This window comes from Rattus norvegicus, chromosome 8 (genome assembly GCF_021556685.1).
Source record: "Rattus norvegicus strain SHRSP/BbbUtx chromosome 8, alternate assembly SHRSP_T2T, whole genome shotgun sequence".
Lineage (NCBI taxonomy): Eukaryota > Metazoa > Chordata > Mammalia > Rodentia > Muridae > Rattus > Rattus norvegicus.
The window spans coordinates 17,984,764-18,004,972 of NC_141541.1; the positions used below are offsets into that span (position 1 = coordinate 17,984,764).

General features: G+C 44.2%; 1 long non-coding RNA gene across 1 annotated transcript in view; it reads right to left on the minus strand.

Moving 5' to 3' along the window:
* Positions 1–4,242: 4,242 nt before the first annotated feature.
* LOC148003955 (uncharacterized) overlaps positions 4,243–20,209 on the minus strand; it is a 42,348-nt gene continuing 26,381 nt past the window's right edge. The window contains exons 3-5 of the long non-coding RNA XR_015627522.1: positions 10,791–10,949; positions 6,645–6,816; positions 4,243–5,673 (exon numbers count right to left, since the gene is read on the minus strand). This is a non-coding gene — a long non-coding RNA (uncharacterized LOC148003955). The remainder of the gene's footprint in view (positions 5,674–6,644; positions 6,817–10,790; positions 10,950–20,209) is intronic.

Consider the following 20,209-nt stretch of genomic DNA (forward strand, 5'->3'; position numbering starts at 1 on the left):
AAGCCTTCCTCTCTGCGTGGCCCCATGGAAAAGTTCCTAATAGTATATAAATTGAACTAAGTTAGAACTAGGTTCTTTTTTAAATATACTAGTTTATTCTGTGAGGATTTCACACATCTATTCAATATATTTTGATCACATTCATCTTCTATTACTCTTCCTAACTCTCAGACCCATCCCAACCCTCTCCCAACTTCATATCTTCTTTAAAATATTTTCCATTTTGTGTATATGAATGCCTTGCCTGTATGTATGTGCACGAATCACCTGAATACCTGGTGCCCACAGAATCCAAAAATGGATATCAGATCCCCTGAAGCTGTAGTTACAGATGGCCATAAACCACTGTGTGGGTGCTTGGAACTGAACCTGAGACTCTGGAAAAGAGTTCAGTCTGAGTCTCTGGAAAAGGGTTCAGTCTTCTAAACAGTCGAGCCATCTTTCCAGCCCTCCTCTCTTTTTAAAAAAATACAACAAGATGTCAAGAGGCTCCCCACTCTCCCCACATCACACAACATGGGTAGGGTGAAGCATACCCAAGATGACCCCAGCCCACTGCTATGCTGTATGGGCTAGGCAGAGCATGGGCCGGGGGAGGGGTTCCATGAGACACCGCGGCACTGAGGGCTGAATGGAAGACACCCAGAGGTCTGGGTACCACTCAGATGAGCAATCTGTGGTGAAGAGATGAAAGAGAAGCGAAGGAGTGTGTGCACTAGGGAGAGAGGTGAGGAGCATCCGGATGGGAGAAGCCTGCAGAGCCACCTGAGGCCATGGTGAAGTTTTGGCCTGTGCTGCTGCCCAAAGCCATGTCTGGGTCCTTGACCCTGCAGCAGCAGAGATCTGTGCTGATGTCCGTGGCCCATGCTACTACCAAAGACCATGTGGAAGTCCCTAGTCTGCGCTGCTACCTGGACCCATGTCGATGTCCTAAGGCTGTGCAGAATCACCCTGCTCTCACCAGCTGCAGGCCGCAGGTGAGCTGGTCCCACCCCTTGACTGGACAGTACAGGCTGGCCCAAGGGCACGAGAACTGGAGAACTGGTGAGCTAACCAGTTTAGCTTCTACCCGGGCCCAGATCCAGGACTTGAGTTGACCTCTCCCACATCTCCACCATCCACGAACTGCTGGAGTGTGTGAAGGGGCTACAAGACACAATGACACAGAGCAACACAGGACATACAAGAGGAGTCCCAGTGAGAATGTAGCAGAACCCAGAGTTCTTGAACCAGACCAATGACTCATTGTAATAAACATTTGCAAGTAAAGCTGTTTGGGCAAAAGAGTGTACACACCATGACACACCACAGTTTCTACAGATTTTGTTTGTCTTATTTGTTTTAATTAATTAATTAATTAATTTTTTTGTTTTGTTTTCTTTTGAGGGAGAGGTTGCGAGGTGTAGGGCGAATATGGAAGGATGGGAAGATGGGTGGGATTGGGGTTCATGAAGGGATTCTTCACAAAGATCAGTAAAAAAAATTTTTTTTTTAATTTCACTGAAACCAATTTGTGCTTGGTGCATATACTCATGAGTATGGGACCATTCCCTAGAGTGTGGCCCATCTCAAGGAGATCAGGGGCCACACCCATGAAGAAATCTGAGTCTTCCTTTCCCAGATGGAGTGGAGGCTCTTGAGCTCCTCCGTAGCCCACGCTGGACTGTCAACTGGCTGCAGCTCGTGAGTGGAGAGGTCCTGTTCTGTCCAGTAGGTACTGTCTTGTTGTGATGTTCCCGATGTTCCCTGACCTCTGACTCTTACAATTCATAGCCCCCTCTCTGGTAATGGTCCCCGAGCCTTTGGGTGTGGGTGGGGAGTGATATAGATGAGGGACTAGACTGAAAATTTCCTGCTTGATCAGAGGAACTTCCTGGTAGCAAGAACTCTCCCCCATTTCTCATTCCACCTCTTGTCTTAATTCTTGCTGTAGCTACAGTAAGGATTCTCGTTTCTTTTTGCCAAAGAGAGAGGCTCTGCTCCCACCGAGATCCTATGAGGTTGCTCGGGGTGGGAGGCATATTTGTCTGACTCACAATTTTCTCAGGTCCTGGCTCAGAGGTGAGAGTATGGAATGCACTTAATGCATGCTGCAGAGCGAACTAGTATATGCAGATTTTACTTCTGCACTGATTCATTCCAGACCACTGTCTCCAGGTAAGGGGTTGACTGACCAGTGGGCCGTCTCCTGCCTCTTCTCTTGTCAATTATAATTAATCATTCTTGTGAGAGTTTTTGTTTTATAAGTGCTTGTATTACTAGTTTTTTATCTCTGTGTATAGTGTATGCACATGCATGTGTGTGTGCATGTGCATGTGGCATGTGTGCGTGTGTGTGCCCTGAGGATGACCTTGGGTATCTCCTTGTTATTCTCCACATTAGGAATTGAGGCAGGGTCTCTCACTCAGCTCTTCCTTTGAGCGGTCTGATTAGCTTCCTTGCTCTGGGTAATTCCTTGTCTCCACCCCAACCACTGGGTTAGGCAGCTACCACACCCTCCCTGACTTTCTGATTCTCGACTTGGGAAGCAGGCACTTTACCTGCTGAGCCATCTCCTTAACCCTTTCTACACTTAGAACTAAGTCTCTCTTGTTTTGTCTATAGGGAGATTCAAGAAACAATGTTATAGTTGTGTGAAGCTTATTATAGGTCAAATACTTAGGAAATCATACGCTATTAACCTTGTGCGGGTCACAGACTTCTTACTCAAGCCCGCCAAATGCACCCTCTTGAGTTCTGGCTGCTCAAAACCATGCTTTCCTCATCTTTGCTTTCTTTGGCTTTTTTTTTCTTCTTTTTTCTTTTCTTTTTTTTTCCTGAAGCTGAGGACCGAACCCAGGGCCTTGCGCTTGCCAGGCAAGCGCTCTACCACTGAGCTAAATCCCCAACCCCTTCCTTTGGCTTTTAAACATTCTGTCTTTATCTTGTTGAGTTAAACATTTGACCTCCTTATTAAATGACTAGATGCTTTCAAGGCTTCAGTACTTCTTGTTGAATAAAAACCACTCATTTCTCGAGTCTTCTGATTTCAGTTCTAGCTTGGGCCAGTTCTTCGAAAGCTTCCTATGCAACTGTTTCCAATTGGCCTTCTCATTGCTTTCCTGGAACAATTCTATTTTTTTCCCTTAAATTCTTTTCTACATTCATTTTTCAATTTCCAAGTAAATCCTCAATTCATTTTGTTTTGTTTTGTGAAGACTTTGGGAGCTCATCCCTGACTCTTCAATGTCCTCAAACAAGCCCTTGTCTTACTGGCTTGTTGTGGATCTTCAGGGAAGAAGCTATGCACATGTTGAAGAGTCAGTACACACGGGAGCCTAAGCGCAGGTTCACCTAACTCTTCAGGGAACATTCTGGAAAATTATGTACTTATAACCACTCCTTTGTTCTGAGTGGGCTTCTGAGAAAGACGCTAGAGGAGGGAGGAAAAAAACCATCAGAAGAGCCTCTTGAATGGAGTGCTCACCTGAACAGGTACAACAGTTGCTTTGGGAGACTAGGAAGATCTGGGATCTGTGTCTCACCTGAGTGCGATGCAGACTTTCCTTGGCTCCATTTGACCTTCATTATTCGGTCAGTTATAGCTTTCATCTATGTGGAAGGGCTTAGATGCTCTGCCATCTCCTTCATATCTGTAAGCATGTGTCAGGACAGTCTTCCCACAGCTCAGTGCCTTCTCTCAGCACTTCCGAGGGACTGCTGTGCTGTAGCTGTCTATAGCTGTCTGTAGGTGTGCTGTGCTGTGCTGTGCTGTGCTGTGCTGTGCTGTGCTGTGCTGTGCTGTGCCCTGTGCTGTGCTGTGCTGTGCTGTGCTGTCTGTAGTTGTGCTGTGCTGTCTGTAGCTGTACTGTGCTGTCTGTAGCTGTACTGTGCTGTCTGTAGCTGTGCTGTGCTGTCTGTAGTTGTGCTGTGCTGTGCTGTGCTGTGCTGTGCTGTCTGTAGTTGTGCTGTTCTGTCTGTAGCTGTACTGTGCTGTCTGTAGCTGTCTGTGGCTGTGCTGTAGCTGTCTATAGCTGTGTTGTAGTTGTACTGTCTGTAGCTGTCTGTAGATGTCTGTAGATGTGGTGTCTATAGATGTGCTGTAGCTGTTTGTACCTAGACTCTGTTATTGTTCTACAGTGCCTCACTAGTCTAGAGCATGCTCTTTGGGGATTGGTTCATTGTCTACGAGTCTTTTTCTAAAATGGAATCTCTTATTTTTTTTTCCTGTGAAAAGAGTAGAATAATGAAATTTTACATAGCTGCATCTGTATGTGTATTTTTATTTATTTTATAGATGTGTATGTGCACATGTGTGCTATATACATGTGGGAGAGTTAAACTCAAGTATGCATGGATAAGGTCAGAGGTTACTGATGAGTGTCTCTCTCAATTACATTTATCTTATGTTTTACACGTGGCCTCTCACTGAACTGGGATTGTATCACTTTGGCTAGATTGGCTTGCCAGTGAGTCACCACCCTGCCCACACGTTTGTAAAGCAAGCGGTGTACTCACTGAGCCCCCGTTTGTTTAGCTTCTGAAAAAGATACTTTATACCAAAGATATGAATCCTCTTTTCTTTCTTTCTTTTTCTTTCTTTCTTTTTTTAAAGTCACCTTTATTGGGGGCTCTTTTTGTTAAGTAGAACACTTTCCTGGGGCAGAGGCTGAGACCCTACTTGGCCTGTTATGTCTTCTCTCTCTGCTACTTTCTTTTACATGTGCTCTTGACAGTTTTCCTTAATGCTATTATCTAGTGTAGCTATTAAATTTTATAGCAGAAATTACACTTCTAATTCCCAAGTAATTACTTTCTGAATATCCTATTTTTAATGCAGCCTGCTTATGTTCCAGAGACAAAAATCTTTTTCGGATTTCTGAGTCATTAATAAGAGTCATTAATAAGAGTCATTAATAAGAATGGTTTTTTTCCCCTCTCATCCTAGCTCTGTTTCTTCTGATACTAGATTTTCTTTTTAAAATTTTGTTTCAAACTTCGAATAGTTGTTTTATTTTGGTGTGTGCACACGTGTGTGTGTGTGTGTGTGTGTGTGTGTATACATGTGTGCATTTGCCATCTATGGGTACACATAGAAATTAGAAGACAACTTCAGAGGTCATTTCTCATCCACCTTAGCTTTGAAAAAGGTCTCTTGCTGACCCAACCCTCATGTAGACCGTGAAGGCTGGCCTGCAAACCCCAGGGGTCTGCCTGTCTCTGTGTCACCATGCCTGTCTATTTTTGGCCTGGGTTCTGAGTATCAGCCTCAGGTCCTGATGCCTGCAGCCACCTCTCCAGCCCCTTCAGTTTATTCTCTGTTTTCTTACCGTGGTCCTTCAAAATGCTTATGATCCTTGTGTATTAAGGAAAGAATGGAGAAGCTTATTTGGGAAACAATTGGCACATTTGTCCCCCACTATTTCTCCAGCAGGGTGCTTGCCCCCGTGCACAAGGCTGGCTCAGAGCTGTTTCCAAAATTTAAAAAGAAACCCAACAGAACACCCCCTAGTGTTTGTCTGGAATTAATTCTGTTCTGTTTGGTACTGGAGAACCACCTTACTATCCTCATGTTAACACAGACATCTTCTAGATGTTACACAAAGGAAGCTGCTTCCTTGTATGAAGGCAGAGTCAAGTCCGATTCACCTGGTGTTGTTGCTTGAATGAAGAGATGGTCTCTGTCCCTTTGTTCTAGAAATTTCCAAACATATTATGTGTCAATGTAAGAATGTTTCAGGGATATCTCAGGTAAGCAGGCATCATTCATCATATGGCTAAAATGTCAGGATTTATGGTTGAAACCATGCTTTTTTTATTACCTTGCTTATTTCAATGACAAATACTGATTTATTTATTTTTTTTGCAACATGTCTATGTACAAAGGATTACAGAACCTTAGTGGGATAAAAGCTTTTAAATCACTTGAATATTCAATGTGGATTGTGACATTCTCTGCTGTCTCATTGGCTGTCTCCTGTTGCTGTAAAATTATAACAAATACCTTTCTTTTACCCTGCTAGGTCCGGCACCGCAGTGCCCCAAGATATCTGGTAGATATCTCAATCTCAGTCAGCAAAGCCTCTCACCCACTTTGCTCCATCCCATATCACACTGCTGAAGGCCTCTCTCTGAGCCTGGCAGCAATCTCTCTACCCATCCAGTTCCCAAGGCAGGCTGCTACCATGGCGGAAACACATATCCTAATTCCGTGGCATCTCAGTGTACCAGCTGCCACCTACTCTCTTAAACTTAAATCACCACAGGAAAGAACACATAACACAATGACCTCTGATCCAATTGATTAGATATAATTGCCCACCTAAACACACAAAGCTGTGTACACATCCATGCCTTAAGAACATTCATAACAACCTGTAAAGGTACAGTGTGGAATCTTAACGTCAGCCTCCATGTTCTCTCTGCAGCTACCCACATTCTCCTCCTTTCTTCTTCCTTTCCATTCCCGTCTCTTCCCCTTCCTTCAAACTTTTCTCTCACCCATCCTTCCTTCTCGTCCAATGACAGGCCTCATTGTATCTTGTACCTGCCTCACCTGTGACATCATCCCACAGTCTCCTACCAACCAAGCCAATGCATGGTAGATGCTGTGTGGACACAATGCAGGAAGAAAGATGGCATCCTTCCTGGGCTGCACCTCTCACCTGACTGTTGCTATGGAAAGGCTGTGGCTCACCAGGGAGACAAGGTACATCGTGCATCTCATGCTGGACGTAGACTGCAAAGGGTGAGTGCAGATGGCCCCACACATGAATTCACACAAGCTGGAGAGCTTCTGAAGTGTCAAAGGTCAGGTCCAGGAACTCAGAGTCCATCCTTCATACAGGAGGCAACAGTAAATGTTATTAATCAGGCACAAAGAGGTTGGGTTTAGGTTTAAAAAAAATGGTTGTGGTATGTTAAAGAGCAAGTTAGAAATGGCAAGGCAGCATTTATGGAGGACGAAGGCCAGAAGGAAGATTCATTGGAGTTCAAATAGAAATTAATCATGTTCCTAGAGCTGCCTTAATAGTACCAGAAACTAATTGCTTAGAAATATCAGAAATACATAATTTCTCAGTCTTTGATGTTCAAAGCCAAGGCATTGCCAGGTCTTAGTTCCCTGTGAAACCTGTAGGAGAGAATCCTTGTTCGTCCCTGGTGTTTGGAAGCAGCCATCAGAACTTAGTGGTCCTTGGCTTGCAATGGTGGGACTGAATCTCCGTCCCTGTTGTCACATGGGTATTCTCTCTGCATATGAGAGATCTTATTGTGAGATCTTCCTCTTTTCATAAGGCTGCCAATCATATCATACTAAGGCGCACACTTATAACATTATCTTTAACTGATCATATCTGCAAAGACTGTTTCCAAACATGACATTCGTGGGAACCAGGAGTCTGGGGATCAAATTTGATTTGGTTAAATGGGCTTGTGGGTACTTAGCTTATGAAGGATTGAATGAAGCACTCACAGGAGCTGGGCTTTAGCAGGTTATTATGAAGAATGGACAAACCTAAAAATGGATGAGATTCTGAGCTGAGATGCTGAGTTTGTGAATTTGGTGTGGTGTGTAGGGAGTGATGTCTGAGCTGAGGTGAGGAGCTCCATCAGTACTTTTTTGAAGTGTTTCGGAGCCATTAGCTATTATCTAATATTCAGTGGTCCTTCAGAGAGATGTATGGACTCCAAGAAGGAAAGGCCCCGTCTCACCAGATGGGCTATGTGGAAGGGGTCTGAGGTGAGGACCCTGGTCAACAGTGGCCGCAGAGTTCTGGGTGTGGACAGCTGCTGTCAGTCATCTAAGACTCCCTAAAACTGGAACCTCTAGTCCCCATGGAGACGGGGCACGGACATCACAGGGAGTAAGTTGAACTTGCCCCACTGAGCGCACTGTAGAGCCATGAAAAGATGAACTCAGAGGCAGTGTTTTATTTTAAATCTACATTTTAGAGTCGCAAAAGCTACGTAAAGCAAGCACAGGTCTCAACTGTACATAGGAGCCTGCTTGCCTCCCTAATTCAGTCTGCCTGGGTTTCTGAAGTGGCTAGTATTTCCCCCTTAACTTCTAGGTGGCAGGTACCACTTAGTTTTGTATTTTAAAATATACATTTTTTTATGGGCGATGTTCATCATCTAAGTGTTCCCTTTTAAAATACTTCAGCTACAGTGTGTTACCAAGGGCAGGAGTTATATTTACCAGTTTTGTTATTTCTCATGTCTTTTAGGCTACAGAAAAATTAGACTTTTGGAGAAAAGTATTTTTGGAGAAAAAACAAAGAGAGCTTCTTTCTGCAGCAGACGCAGACAGCTACTGTCAAAATGTAGAGAACGGCAGACTGGAATGCCTGCGACTAGTGGGTAGACCTACAGTGTACTCTCTGCGTGTAAGGCTCAGGGGCTACCATGGAAGTGGGCAGACCGATTATAGGAGCCAGAGACTGCTTTGAGACAGCATCTTCTGTATCTGACAGAAACGTTGCCCCCCTGAAACCTCAAGAATGTGGTCACCTAAAGAAGACATGCATAATGACATCTATGCATGACATGCCGACACAGATGGGTAATCCCTCATAGGCTACCTGCCCCCAGACGAAGAGCAGCAGGCAGTTAATGGTGCTAAGAGAGGGAGAGGAAGGCTTCTCCAGGGATGAGTCCCTGATAGATTATCCAGCCCCAAGTAGTCAGCACTAAACACACACACACACACACACACACACACACACACACACACACACACACACAGGAGCAACACCGAAGAGACTCAGCAGGTTATACATCCACACATATGTATACATACACACATACACTCATAATACACACATCCACAAACATATACATACACACACACATACACACACACACATAATATACACATCCACACACATATACATATACACATACACACATACATACACAAATACACACACACACACACACACACACACACACACACACACGGGAGCAACACCGAAGAGACTCAGCAGGTTATACATCCACACATATGTATATATACACACATACACACATAATACACACATCCACACACACATCCACACACATATACATATGCACATACACACATACATACACAAACACACACACACACACACACACACACACACACACACAAAACACACAACACCCCTACGAGAATAACTAAAGAAGAGAGGTCATGAATTTGAAAGGCATCAAGGAAAGGCATCACGGGGATCCTAGTTGGCTAGGAGAAAAGGGTGAAAATAATGTGAATATAGCACTTGTGTACGAAACTCAAAAAAATATTTAACTTGAAAATTAAAAGGTTACATGGGAATGACTGATGATTCCAAATCCAAAAGCTTGTGTTATCAAACGTCCAGAAGAAAATAGAGGAGAAAACCTGTACTGCCTTGTATACGAGAATGTTTTCTATGTAGCATAAACAAGAAAGGAGGCAGAAGTTAGCCTTCGTCAAAATTGTTTTCTGCACATTGACAGGTACTGTAACATTTCAAAGCAGATTGAGAAAAAAAATTCCAGTACAGAATCTTTCAACAGAAGAAGTACATCGTGGTTATGTTATTCTTACAACTCAACAGTAAGAAAATGGTGCATAAATGTGGACAAGCTACTTGAATAGAAATGTCATCAAATGAAGGAGTGCAGGGGCTTTTAGCCTTCTGTGAAGAAAGACGCATGAATGCCCAATACCCATGTGGGAAAGCGCTCAGGATTAATCAGCAGAAAATGAAATTAAAACTGTACTGAGATGTCACGTCATGCAAGCCGGTGAGCAAGCTTGGTGTGGTGGCACATGCTTTTGATCTCAGCACTTGCGTGGCAGAGGCAGGAGGATCTCTGCAAGTTTGAGACCAGCATAGTCTCTATAACGATACCCCATCTTAAAAACGTATGACCAACACTAAGGGTTGTTCAGGAGGTGGAAAAACTGCAAGTCTCATTACTAGCAAGGATTTAAGATAATAGGACAACTTTGAATATAAATTTTTCTATATAATTTATTTTATTTATAACACACAATTGTAGTATGATCTGAATTATAATCAGAGATGCCAAGAGAAGAAATGCATAGAGTGTTCCAGGTGGGGAAGACAGGAAGAGTTTTGGAAAAACACAAGAGAAATAAGAGCAACATGAAAGTGAAAATGTGAATCTTAAAAAAGAATGTAAAATATAATCTAAATTATAATTTTGTTCATATTCATGTGCTCTTTCCTTGCTGTGAGGTTGTAAGAATAACATAACCACAATGTAATTCTGCTATTGAAGGATTCTGTACTGGGAATTTTTCTTCTCAACCTGGACACTTACCTCGAAATGTTACAGTCCCTGTCAATGTGCAGAAGTCAACACTGATGAAAGCTAATTTCTATATACCTTCTTTCATACATATATTATAAGAAATACATATTATATTATATATAATGTTTCTTATAAAATTAAACACACTTATGATACGAATGAGAAATTCTAATAGCCAGAGAAATAAATAGTCATGAACACAGGAAGATCTGCTACAGGTCCTCAGAGTAGCTTTATTTATGATAGCAAAAGCCTAGAAACATTCCTATGTGAAGCTATGTGCAAACTGACATTTGCACACCACTGAATACTTTTCAATTGTAAAAAAAGAGAAAGAAAGAAGAAAGAAAGAAAGAAAGAAAGGAAGGAAGAAAGAAAGGAAGAAGGAAAGAAAAAGAGAGAGAGAGAGAAAAGAAGGAAGGAAGAAAGGAAGGAAGGAAGGAAGGAAGGAAGGAAGGAAGGAAGGAAGGACGGACAAACCTGAGTGACAGGGTCAAGCCATTCACCTATGTGGTTGTCTGAATCGTTTCTTTGCATACTGGATGAGAGTTCCAGAATTGCCTCCCAGAAGTGACTCATTGGATGTTGCCTCCAAGCGATGTGGGGAGACAGATGCCAGGGAAGAAGCACATAGACTGCTCTAGGTGGTGAAGACAGGAGATTTTCTGGAAAACCCAAAAGAAATAACAGCGATATGAAAGCAAAACTGTGAATCTTTTAAAAGAACCTAAGAGCCTAAACTAGATTTTAAACAAAACAAAACAAAAACAAAATGGAAAGAGGATGAAGTATTACTAAACTCTCCCCGTTCCCCACCCCAATACTAAACATCCTACATTTGATTCTGGAAGATTCTTGTTCTAGAAGCCGTATTGACCAGCACTTTACCTCCCCTGGTCATATTTTAGGAGGAATTCTTTATCTGGGAGATAAAATTGGCAAAGCCAAGTGCGTTGGGGCAGGGTGTATATATAGCGTCCATCCCAACACCAAGACTTGTGTTAAAATAATGAGCCCTGCAGATGGGAAATGTGCTACACTGCTGTGAGCAGTACTGTGTGTAAACAAAACTCACGTCAGCGAGAAATTGATATTTAAGAAAAGTGTTTCATTCCTGTGAATTCACCTGAGGTTAAATTAATTGTGTGGTCATGAATTTCACAGTAATGTGCTTCCCAGTGGGTAAGAGAGCCCAGCATGCTTTGATTAATCAAATGAATGAAAGCAAAGATTCGGTGTCTGAAGTAATGATTAACAGTTCTATGGTCATCTGGTGGCTCAGGGACAGCTACACTGTAACAATTCACACCATTTCCCTGTGTAAAACCCTGAATGGAACTTCCCCCCAAAGTAGATCTTGCCTGATATACATAGGATTCTTGCTCTTCAGAGATGTTAGTGATGTTTTGTATTTCTGGCATCTGAGGTAAGAAGGTTGCTCCTTTATTAAGTGACATGGTGTCCAAGCACACTTAGTGAGTTGTCTCAAGCTATTGCTATATATAAACTACTACTCAAGCTGGTATTCATTTGCGGGATCTTATCTTGCATTTGTGTTAATAGTCATCAAAGGACATGTTAAAAATTGTATTTTTTCCATCAAGTTCTGTGCATTAAGAGTAAAATTATTCCTACTGTGTAAAAACAATTGAAAATTAAAACAAGCTGGGTGGTGTTGGCACATGTCTTTAATCCCAGTACCCAAGAGGCAGAGACAGACAGATCTCTGAGAGTTTGAGACCAGCCTGGTCTAGGAGCAAGTTCTAGGATAGCCACAGAGAAACCTTGTCTTGAAAACTAGAAGGAGGAGGAGGAAGAGGAGGAGGAAGAAGAGGAGGAGGAAGAGGAGGAGGAGGAGGAGGAGGAGGAGGAAGAGAAGCAATGCTAAATAGAATTTTATCAATTGACTTCTACAGTTTATCAAAAATATTATACAGTGGGATTTTCCCTTTAAGTTCCTGACCTTCCTCACACCCTGGGCTCAACTCTCTGAACACTTGGTCTTCAGCTAGTGGCACTGTTTGGGAAGGTTGTGGAACCAGTAGGGGGAGTTGCCTCACTGTAGGAGGGGGCCTTGGGGTTGGGTCTTGAGACTCAACCTGGCTCCCTGTTCACTCTGTCCTTCCTGGTGCCAGCCTCTGCCCCCACCACCATGCCGTCCCCAGATTGATGCACAGTATTCTTCTGGAACTGTAAGTCTGAACCCTCCTTCTCTCTCTCTCTCTTTTTTTTTTTTCTTTTTTCTTTTTTTTTCGGAGCTGGGGACCGAACCCAGGGCCTTGCACTTGCTAGGCCAGCGCTCTACCACTGAGCTAAATCCCCAACCCCCCCTCCTTCTCTCTTAAGTTACCTTTGTCAGGATGTCTAATCACAGCAATGGGAAAAATGACTAATACAGAACCTTGGTGCTAGGAAGTGTGGCTGTTACTGTGATTAACCTGAAGATGTTCTTAAGCCTTTAGAGCTGGTTTGTGGGAGGAATGTGGAAAGTTTTAGGTACTTTGAGTTTAAAAAACACTCCTTGGATGCTGTGAACAGTTGAATGGACCATTCTGGTGGTAGTATGGAAACAGAGAAATATGCAGACTGTGGAATCTGGCTCATTAGAGCTCAGAGAGGATCAAAGTGGGCTAGAAGCCATTTACATTACAGTCTGACAAAGAATCTGGCTGCATTCGTCTCCTGACTTGAACCTGAGTGATGCTGAACCCAAGAGTACAGGCTTAATTTGTTTCCTGAAGGAAGAGTGAAGGCTGAACATCAAGGCCGTGGCATGCCTGATGCTCACTGCTCATCGACCTGTTGTGAGAAGGAGGAGCCCGTGGCGCAAAGGGAAATAAAAACTGTGAGATGTGGTGAGGAAAGTGTGTGATGGAGATTAAACTTAAAAGAAAGGTCTGGGGAGATGGCTCAGTGGGTAAGGTGCTTGCCGCTCAGACAGAGGACCTCAAGTCAGAGCCCCAGAACCCATGTGAAGCTGGGTGTGGCAGTGCATGGCTCTCACTGCCACAACTGCACCAGGAGACACACTTAAATAATTAAGAGCTTGTAAACAGGGGACATCCAGACAACACATCAGCTTTAACTGTCAAATTAGTGTCAGATTAGTGCTTCGAGAATGAAGCCTAACAGGGTTGGAGAGCCGGTCAGCAGTTAAGAGCATGCCCTCCCCCCTTTTGTAGGAGATTCGTGGTCATTTCGCAGTACCCAAATCCAGTGGCTCACAACCACTTCCAACTCTAGCTCCAGATAGGTTCAATGCCTCTGGCTTCCATGGGCACTGGCACATACCCACACATACACGTAATTTAAAAGAATACAGTAAGATTTAAAAGTTGCCTGGTGCTCTGCACTGGGACAGTAGGGAAAGTACCTTGAGGGAAGACCCCCTCCCATTAAGAGCTCCATCTTGTGAAAGTGCAAATTCATTTGAAAGGGGGAGTCTACACTCAGAATAGAAGACAGAACATTTCCCCAGGGGAAGCTAACACCAGGGTGGTTCAAAGGGGCCAGGCTACACCCTGAGCTGACAGCAGAACTTGTCAGCATTTTTCAAGTGATAACCAGTGATGCCGTCATGACAATGGCAAGATGGAGGGAACTGTGGAAAGTGGCTGAAGCCAGGAACCCTGAGGAGGTCAGAAGCCCTGAGAAGCCATGCGTTGAAGATGAGGTTTAAGTTGCGGTGGGTGGAGAGTTCCTAATAGAGTAGGGGTGGAGCTTTGCTAAGACTTAGAGGGTATCTTCCACAAAGCAGGGGACTGCTACATCTGATTGTGCTGAACTTGGAAGGTCTCTGTGGCAAAGAGGGTCACAGGGAACAGGGAACACAAAGACCGGCTAAAAATAATTCAAAATATTCACAAACTCAATAAAATAAAATAGTCTACAGAGAAATCCCAACATCTATATAACCTTTTAAAAGGTTGGGCACTCGCTAATTAATATGCAGAAAAGGAGAGGTTATAATGATCGCATGGCGAAAGCTATTCAAATGCGTGTTCCCAGGAGAGTGGTCTTGGGCCTTATGATCAGGGTTCAAGGTCATCTGGCTCTGCACGGCTCTGGCTTTCCTCCCTGCATCTATGGGCTTCTCAAAGAGGAGTTCATGGCTTTGCTTGTAGCTCTCGCTCCTGGGTAACCATCACTTGTCTGCATAGCTGCTTTACTAGACCAGGAACGTGGGAACTATGAGCGGTATACCTCTGCTCCTACTGCCTGCCCTCTTCCCCACTCACAGTAATGCTTGCCACATTGAATACAAACCACTTTTGTTCAGAAAAGCCCAGAGTTCCGTCCCCAGTAAGTTAACATGGGCTTGGATGGCTTGAGCTCATGAATTGTAAATTACAGATGAGCTCAATGTAGGGGTCTCTGATCAAGGAGCTGCAGAAAAACACACATGGTATGCACTCACTGATAAGTGGATATTAGGCCAAATGCTCGCATTACCCTAGATGCACAGAACACATGAAACTCAAGAAGGATGACCAAAATGCGAATGCTTCACTCCTTTAAAAGGGGAACAAGAATACCCTTGGCAGGGAATAGAGAGGCAAAGATTAAAACAGACACAGAAGGAGCACCCATTCAGAGCCTGCCACACATGTGGCCCATACATATACAGCCACCCAATTAGATAAGATGGATGAAGCAAAGAAGTGCAGGCCGACAGGAACCGGATGTAGATCGCTCCTGAGAGACACAGCCAGAATACAGCAAATACAGAGGCGAATGCCAGCAGCAAACCACTGAACTGAGAATAGGACCCCCGTTGAAGGAATCAGAGAAAGGACTGGAAGAGCTTGAAGGGGCTCGAGACCCCATATGAACAACAATGTCAACCAACCAGAGCTTCCAGGGACTAAGCCACTACCTAAAGACTATACATGGACTGACCCTGGACTCTGACCTCATAGGTAGCAATGAATATCCTAGTAAGAGCACCAGTGGAAGGGGAAGCCCTGGGTCCTGCTAAGACTGAACCCTCAGTGAACAAGATTGTTGGGGGAAGGGCAGTAATTGGGGAGGATGGGGAGGTGAACACCCATATAGAACGGGAGGGGAGGGGTTAGGGGGATGTTGGCCTGGAAACCGGGAAAGGGAATAACAATCGAAATGTAAATAAGAAATACCCAAGTTAATAAAGATGGAAAAAAATTGATTATATGAGTACGAAGAAAGGTTTATTTTCCAATAAGGAGATTGACAATGATGTGTCTCCAAAAAAAAAAAAAAAAAAAAAAAATCACTGCTGACATTTCATCTATAGCCTAAGTCCTGGAAGTAAAGAACTTCCTTCAGAGCAGGAGCATCAGATAAGATTTCAGTGACCCTGACTTTAAAGGGCAGGTTGAGAAATAGCCAAATAAGGAAGAAGAAAACTAGAACATTTCATAGATCTCGCTTCATAGTGTGAAATGTCGCTTAGATGCTGGATAAATGAGATACTGAAAAACTGCACAGTGGGATTGGGGTCTTGTGTCTTAGAAAAAGGAATATTAAAAATTACAGTTGGTTCTCACAAAAAAAAAAAAAGGAGCTGCTGGGAAGTTGATGATTGTTAGAACTGAATGCACAGGATGCTGCTATTGGCCAGCTGAACTCTTTAATGTATGAGATGCTACTATTGGCCAATTGAGCGCTCTAATACCCTCCAAAGAGTGTTTTCTCCTGATGGAAGAGATTTCAGAGAGAAGCAATATGAGGCTGCTCAGGCACGGGGAAACATTTGTGTGAGACATTAAGACCTTGAATCTTGTTAGGAAATGTGTCCACTTTAGTCCGTGGGTCCTGAAGCAGAGCTGATAATCAGTTTGGGGAGAAAAATGATACAGATCAGGACTGGAGTTCTGAATTAATGAAGACTTTGTCCTATGTAACTGGTTGAAGAAATTGGCCAGTCTAACTCCCATCTGGATTTGTTCTAAGAATCTGATTTCATTTTCAGTGCAGGAATTCTAGGAGGACTTCAGGTGGAGGGACAAGGAAAAAGAACATATCTGCTGGCCAGTTGTACCTTACAAGGAGGAGAAAAGAAAGAGGAGAATCTTGAGAGCTGTGCGCATGTGTGCGTGCAAGACAGAGAAAGAACAGTGACTATGTGTGAGCATCTCTCTCAACTACAGCACACATGTGCAGGAGGCAGGGATACCAGCCACCAGGAGGACACTGGCACGTGTGAGACTGCTCAGGCATTATACAGACCAAGAACCACACACAGATACGTGGGCAAAGACTCAGCAGGAGCTCAAGCTATTGAGATAAAGAGAAACAAGGGATGAGAACAGACTGTGGCAGGCCACTAATTCAACAGAACTTTATTGAACATATTAGTACTGGCTGAAGAACATTGTCTGGAGCAGATGAGCTGGGTTCAAATCCCAGGTTTGCCACCTACTGGGAGCATGGCCTTGGGCAAGCCTCTGGAACTCTCTATGCCTCTGGCTCCTCTTTTATAAACTGGGTCTAATATTCAGTGACCGTTTAGAAAGGAATGGTTAATTTTCATTGTTAGCTGGGCAGATTTAGAATTATCATGGAAACACACTTAGGGGTGTGTGCATGATATCATTAGAGGAAGGTTTGACTGAGGAGAACTCACCCTGAATGTGAGCAACAGCATCCAATAGCTGGGTTCCTGAACTGAGTAAGACAGGAGAAAGCAACGTGAGCACTGGCCTTCTATCTTAACCTGCTTTAACTGCTGATGCAGTGCGATCGGCTGCCATCCTCATCATGATGGACTGTGTACCCCGGAACTGTAAGCCAAAGCAAACCCTCCCTTCCTTGAGTCACTTTTCTCTGACATTTTGTCACAGGAAGAGGAGGGTAGCAGGTATGAAGAGCTGTGAGTTCTCCTGGCACACTGCCCCACAGTTGTGACACATGTCCATCATTGCTATTTTGCATGCTGGCCATTGTTGTTTTGTAAGGGTTGTCCTTGTTATGATAGGAGCAAGGATGAACCCTGAGTGTGTCTTATACAACGGTGACTTCCACACACCATATTCTCAAAGAAGAGTCACGTGATGGCTGGAGAAGCACATAGCTGTTACAATAGCATGGTCCCTGTCACCATGGAGACATGCATAGGGCATCTGTGGAGCTCCAGAGGGGTACCACATTCTACACCCAACTTTTCTTGTCTTCTGCCTGGGTCTTGGACTTCCACCCCACCCCACCCCACCCCACCCCACATTCCTCCTCAGAACCTGTCATCGAGCTATGAAACTCCAGAGGTTACAACGCCTTGCAAACTGCCAGGGCACAGCGCCTTTCCTGGTAGTGGAACTCAGGGCTTGGCTCTCAAGCTTTGAAGGTTCCCAGACCTTTGAGTTGACCAACCTTGGAATTCAGTCTTGTTTAGAACATAACAAATCCTTTCCTTGCTCTGGTTTCCTATCTTTTTGCCCCAACTTCTTTCTGTGGTTTCCATGGAGATGGAGGCTTCTGGCTGGGCCCATCCCTGGAGCAACTTTAAGGAGATTAACTGCCTCCCTGGCTCTATTCTGTTTGCTTCTCACTTTTGGTTCAATGATAAGTTCCCCATTCGAGCTCTTCACTTTCCTGGTAAGAGGGTAGGGACGCGGCTCACTATGCTGGGAGGCAACATAGCAGGAGTAGCTTTGATTTGTGGGCCACCGCTCTGCAGTATGTCATACATTGGCTGGCTCGGAGCGAAACACATGGAAGTGGTTATGGCTCATGTACACATGGATGATGGATATAAACACCGGCTCCCCAGGCTCCTTCACTGCTGATAACCCTGGGAACCCGGGCAGCCTGTTATTTCATTTTGGCTCTGTGATGGCTGTGTTGGTTCATTGCACCCTAATGCCAACTCTGGTCACTTGTCCTTCTGGAGGCTGACTCTGTGTGTCCAAAGCCTCAGTTCTATCCAGGTAGGGAGGCATTGGCAGCAGGCTTAGAGGCTGAGGGAAAGGAGGTTGGAAAAACAAATTTGGCTTGAATAATGGCTTGTCTAGCCAGGAAAGGAGCAGGAACATGTCACAGCTGTTTTTCACTCTCCTTGTATTAGCATTTAATTAACTTATTTATTATTGCGCATACGTGCATGATAGGGTAGGGCACACTTGCCATGGCCATGTACTGAGCTCAGAGGAGAGCGCAGCTCTCTCCTTTGGTCTTTATGATGATTTGGGGACGTAAACTCAAGCAGTCAGGCTCGCACAGCAGGTATATTATCTGTGGAGTCTTCTAGCTCCTAGGAGCATGTTAAAAATCAATATAATTAAGATTACACTTGAACAACCCTTGTTCACTACCACAGAACAAATGGCCCTATGGTGCACTGACTGAAAATTTCATCTGTTACGTCCCAGTTACCGGGGTTAGGACTCTAGATGCAGCCGTATTGGGTGAAAATGCCTCACGGTCTCTCAGGAGATTGCAACCAGAATAGCACTGTTCTGTTTTGCTTTATTTTTAAAGTGCCTAGGATGCACCCTCTGATGTGAACAGAGATCCTGATACTCCCCCAAATTTGAGAACTACAGTCAGTCCCAGGCAAAATGGATGCATGGGCTCAGAGAGAACAGAACTCTGGGCCCAGTTCCTGGGCTGCCATTTAAACCTCCGGCTATCTGTTCGTATAATGTTTGGAAGGCAAACCACTGGGACCTGAACTTAACAAGAGTTGGCTAGAACATCAGGACCCTGAGGCCATAGTCAAGCTGAAGACATGGCTCCGTGTTTAAGAGCTCCTGCTGCTCCTAAGGAGGACTCCAGTTTTAGTCTCAACACTCATGGCTGACAGTTCACAGCTGTGTGTAACTGCAAATCCACAAGTGTGATCACCTGCAGGCCTATGAATACACACAAGCAATCACACATATATAATTAAAAGGGAGAAAAAACCCTAAAGTACATTCTCAGGTACCCAGGATGTTGTAAATGCTGAATTAATGACAACAACCATTTTTATTATCTTCCCTTTGAGCTCCAAAGAGTTTATCCATTATGTCCAGTTCTTGAGAACCCCAAGAGACCACCAGGGACCACAATTCCAATGCAAGTACACAAGAGTCTTTTATTGTAGTTCAGACTCAGGGCACAGTCCTCCCTGTGCAACAAGTTAGGTATGCAACGCTTGGGTTTAGGAACTTTGGGTTTCTATAGGGAAAATCTGCAAGCTGGGGCTTTGAAGCCTTGGCATTACATGATTGGGTAGAGGATAAAGGAATGCTATCCTTCGAACGGTAACATTTGTTCAGACAACAAGGAGAGACCACACATCTGGAAAGGAGCATCTTTGACCTGGGAATGATGAACTCATCCTGTTACAGGGACCAGTCTTTTCCTGTTGTTGCAAGCTGGCCACAGCAGTTATGCCTGTCTTCAACACTCAGTGGTCTCTTTCCCAGTGCTCAAGGGTGGGGGCTATATCACTCCAAGGACATCAATTTTCTGCTTTCTCCAAGGACAGGAGGCAGCAGCCTTTCCCAAGGTTAATAGTTTAAAATAGAGTTTCGAGGACAAGATGGAGTCTGTCCTGCTATTGCTTTTTGTATTTACACATCCCATCCTTCTTACATACATGGCTAGTCCCTCTGTTATACAGAGGTGCTAAGGCTATAGAAAGGAGAGGGAAAGTTTAAAGCATCCTGTATGCTCTACATGATGCTCTAGCTTCCTTTCTGTCACTACGATACATCTCCCTGGCCAGAAACAACATGGGGAGAAAGGCTTGTTTGGCCTGTGATTCCACGGGCTACTATTGAGGGAAGTCAAGGCAGGAACCTGTAGGCAGACCTGCCTGTAATTCTGTGAAGCATTATCTCTAAGGAGGAACTCAGTTCACAGACAAGGAAGAGCTTCAGGAACCCTGGGAGGTTCTGCTGTCTGGCTTGTAGGTAGACTTACTTCACTTAGATTGCTCAAACCACTCAGGACCACCTGTCTA